Below are 4,748 nucleotides of genomic sequence, written 5' to 3'. Positions count from 1 at the left end.
TTTTGTCTATCCCCTACTGACCGGGAGCACCACCTTTGGAATCTGGGGTGCACCCTTGAGTATAATGAATCTACTATAGGAGTATAACAAGCTGTAAAAAGCTGTATAACAAAACAATAGACGCCCTTCCCTATTGTAAACACCACATTATATATGTATATATGACGGTCTGAAGTAGTACATAATCCTTACAGAAGAGTGTAAGTTGATATGAACACAAACTCGTTATCAACAGTTCTTATATTTTATTAGACTTATACGCAGCGTTTCTAAGTCTACTCGATTGAAGCTCCCTTTTAATTGGCACTTGAAATAGAGCAAATATACATAATTGTCGATATGTCTTACTTATACGTGATCACAAGACTCATTGCTCTGAAAGGCACTGCGTTTACCATTCTGTTACGGCAAGCACAATGACTATTAACAATGCACTGTTACGGACTGCATTTCCACGTAACCTGGACAAAAAAAAGTACCAAAAAAGCGATCAGGCTGAAGTACCTCAATCAGTTTTTCTACACATACACAAAATGTTTGTCATTGAATATTTTGTATTCGTTACCTTCGCTAAAAAACCGCCGATGAATAAGTACGTTGACACTACACAGAAACGCTCATAACACAAAAAAAGTGACATATTTTCGACAAGCATACGTGATGATTACACACTGTACTGAGATTAGGCAGTGAATCTTAAAACTCGTGACCGTATTTAAAGTGCAACACCGTATAACATAATATAAACATGTCCTGGAGATATCGCCGTGCTGTACAAAAGAACTCGTCTTTCTGTTCTGAAAACTAACAGACGGTAACGTTCATAGTGAATCCTTGTTATAAAAATCCTCGACATTACCTAGAAGTAGAGTGTTCGAAAATATGGCTAACAATATACACCATGCATAAGCGCTTTATCTTTCATTTAGCCTACAGATAAACCTACTACCTCGGAACAACGCTATGATTGTACGCACCCGCGAGATGCGAATATCGAATATTACACGACACATGGGGCAGACCAAAGAAAGCGGTCAGCTAAGTCTTTTGTCGAATTCAAGAGCACGTTTTCTTCCTGGAAATGGGAAACGGAAGATGGTGCCTATCTTCTCTTTGCGAAACGATGCCTCTTCGCCTCACAGCCCACCCTGAGTACACACATCATTGCAATTGACTAAAAAAAAATTGGTTTCATACCTTTAATAGAACTGTGTGCATAAACAAAGTTTACCCCAAACAGAAATATTTTGCGCGTCGCACATCTATCATAGTAATTATTTTTCACCGAACCTAAGGATAGGCACGTATTCACTGATATAATGCGCTTCATTAGTCTTTGCGTCAGCTGTATCGAATAAAATGTGCTCTCATATATTAGTTGCTATAGAGATTCTGTGTCAACTCCTCGCGATGTATTGCGAAGTCAACAGGTTGATAATTTTCTAATTACAAGGAAAATATTGTTGTTATACTCTAAAGATAAACGTTACATTATTTACAAGGAACCTGACAGGTATGATTTTAGAGCAAGCAAAAAGTAATGCTATTACTACCAGCGTCATGATACTAGGAAAATCACATTTTCTAATTTTTAATTGTTTGGTTCGTTGGAAAACCGTAGAGTGCGCGAATATGTCGCCGTGATAGCGTAGCGTTTGTTTGGTCATGCTAGGGACACGTTGTGGTATAGGTTCGAACCCAGGCATAGGCACACTTCATTTTGTGCTTGGAGCCAGCCGTTTTATTTCTGGTGTCGCCGACAGGTGCCATAAAACTAAAAACATAGAAAGTAGATTATTTTGAGTTTTATGAAAAAAAAAATAAACCGGCCTTAAACGGACGCGGGTTATACCGACGAAAAAAAAACACCACTTTACATATAATACCAGAATAAGTATAAGCCAGAGAAATTGATTCAAATGAAGCTCTTGTTCTTTGCTAATAGGAATTATGGCATAAAATTAACAATGCAGGAACAAGACTAGTCAGCCACACAACAAGAGACATTGCATTGTGGTAAAGTGAATAATAACGAAATAGTACTAAGAAGTAAATGGTATTATAAACAAGTAACGAATGCCAGTCGCGCACATATCCACGGGATGTAGTAAAACATACGAAATATAGTAAAAAAATAGAATATGCTAATAGAAAGTAAAATGTGCATATATATATATATATATACAGATACTACGAGAGGTGAGAGAAGTAAACTACAGGTCATATACAAACAAAATGCCACATAGACATATTATAATCAATGGTTATTAAAACGCGACGGTACTTTATCTTTTTCCACCATATAAGATCTAACACATAGGGCTGCCGGATTAAGCGAAAATTTTCATACTTCACTTGAATGATTTTGCATTGATTATTCCGGAACACGGATTGTTTGCAGTCGATAATAACAATGATTATAATAAATGGCCAATAACCGAATTTCAGCTACTTTAGAGTATATAGCAACATGGACACTCAACTGTGATCGTTACCACAGGACGCCTAGCATTTCGAGCAAATCGTATATGGCGCATTAATGACATTCGAAATGCTATTTCTAAGTAACAGTCGTTTTAGGTCAACCACTATACTATAAATCAGCACTACTGAAGAGACTGAGCCTGCTCTCGTCATTGGCTAAGCAATGCAAATGTGTATATTTGTTGCATGGCTGATGCAATGACTTTTGGCTCTTGAACAGTCCATTTCTTAATAATTTCGATTCTACGAGGGCGTAACCGAACGAGGCTCTCACAGATCTCAACAAACGAATACCAAGTTACTTGTGATTATAAAATTAATGCTGATTTAAAGGGTTACTTTTCACAGATTGCGCTTTGGAAAATTAGAATAGATATTTTAGTTATTTCGATCCTTTGCGGCGGGCGGGGCATGACTGAGCGAAATCCGTCGAGTCTTGATAAGCAAATGTCAAGTCACTTTTCGCATCTTCGTTATAGATCGGCTAGCGGCTCGGACGTTGATACCCTAATTGCGCCCAACTTACCAACTGCTTATTGTTTATATTCTGATCGAAGCGCTTGGTCATTAATGTTAGCGATCCTGCGTTCATGCAACATTCGTGTCTGCCACGTACAACTGCGCCCTTTGTAGTTTGTTGCCTGGGTGATTTCGCGCATTTGACGGAACGCCTTTCGGCTGGCCGCCTCTTTAGCGGCTGCGCATTGTTAGTTCAATCTTACAACGGTCCTGGTGCTCTTGTGCAAAGTCGATCATCATAGTGTATTCCCAACACCTTCCCTTCGTACAGCCTTTACAATACGTAGTAACTTCGTATGGTATATATGGCCACTTCCTACTCGTACGTCGCACGTCTAGTATTTCCCGTCTTTTAAGCTTTTTTTCGTCGACAATGGTCCTTTACAGCCGAACCCTCTCGTCTCTTGGTTCAACACCGACGATTAGATAAACCACAACCTTACGCCGTTACAGGTAGTGCCGGTCACTTCGGGGGCCTGCCTCTTGCAACGACCTGGCCCCCAATGGTCTGCGTCCTAAGGCGATCTGATCGGTGGTTGATGTTTCTCGGGCATGTCTCCAGCTCTTACGGCTTGGGTGAATCAAAAGTCATCGTGCAATCTGAGAAAATCTTTCAACACTTGGAGAATTTTTATTTCACTTCTGTTGAGATAGAAGGAGATGCGAAAACGATGATTCTGAAAAAAATATAACAGATTTAACTGAGCCCGCTAAAAGAATTTATATACCCTTGTAACAGCGCTTAATTGCCCTATAACTTCATCTGTGAATTTAGAATTGGTTTAAATTTTGGCGTCACAAATCGGTTTGGTAAAAGAGAAAAGGCAGCTATTCATTATATTTGCAGGGTTGTTTTCCGACATCAGAAAGCACATATGCTTTTGCCAGATAATAGAAAGCGCAGGAGCATCCGGATCGCTTTTTAGACATCCAGCAAGCAGCGACTACATCATCCGCGCGGACATTTGTGCTTCTGATAATTTGAACTGTCATCAACTAATGAACTAGGTGTGCGCGACCGATTATCTTCCGAAGTTAAATTATAATAACCCTTTGTTTGCAAAGGTGAAGAGGAGTATTGAAGAGTGAAGAACCTATAATAACATAACTCAGATCATAATTTAAGCACAAAAGCGCCCTTCAAAAGATAGCTTAAGCAGGATATCGTTCCAAGAGGTACGTGCTCTGCGTTTAGTGGATTACAGGAGAGCGCTCCCTCACGAAGTTCTCTCAAATAACCAAATTATTACCTTCGTAAATTGAGAGTTCGATCATTTAATACAATGCACCCAAGAAAAACTAGGTTAGGAAGAATAATGTTTTTTCATGACGACTTCTTGCTTCACACATCCTAAGTGGCCCGCTAAAAACTGTAGGAGCATAAACTGGATGTTTTGGCTTACTTAGATTACGGTATCAATTTTTTGCCTTCCGATTATAATTTTTTTTAAATCTTTGCAGAACATATTTAACGGATGAATGTAGTACCTTTAAAAGGTGTGAAAAAATTACATTCATTTAATAGTTTAGCGCAAATATACTAAGTTATACGACTAAGTTGCTTGAAAGATAAGCGAGTGCCTCTTGTCACTGATTGCCCGGACATGGTGTGCGCTAAAGAATGAATCAGTGGCCCTCGAGTTAGAGGGGCGAATATTAAATTTAAAAACGAAACCTGTGGCATCGGTTACGATAGCTGCCCGTAAAATGCAAGGTGATCTCCGACAGACTCCAGGCCACTAAGC

General features: G+C 39.2%; 1 long non-coding RNA gene across 1 annotated transcript; it reads right to left on the bottom strand.

Annotated features, from left to right (window-relative positions):
- Window positions 1-225: 225 nt before the first annotated feature.
- LOC111267352 (uncharacterized) lies at window positions 226-3,670 on the bottom strand. The gene is made up of 2 exons (XR_002684549.2): window positions 3,011-3,670; window positions 226-1,774 (listed from the first exon to the last, which is right to left on the bottom strand). It is a non-coding gene; the product is annotated as an uncharacterized LOC111267352 (long non-coding RNA).
- Window positions 3,671-4,748: the final 1,078 nt, after the last annotated feature.

The sequence above is a fragment of the Varroa jacobsoni genome, unplaced genomic scaffold (assembly GCF_002532875.2).
Source record: "Varroa jacobsoni isolate VJ856 unplaced genomic scaffold, vjacob_1.0 scaffold_1172, whole genome shotgun sequence".
Taxonomy (NCBI): domain Eukaryota; kingdom Metazoa; phylum Arthropoda; class Arachnida; order Mesostigmata; family Varroidae; genus Varroa; species Varroa jacobsoni.
This window is presented reverse-complemented; position numbering and strand designations above follow the sequence as displayed.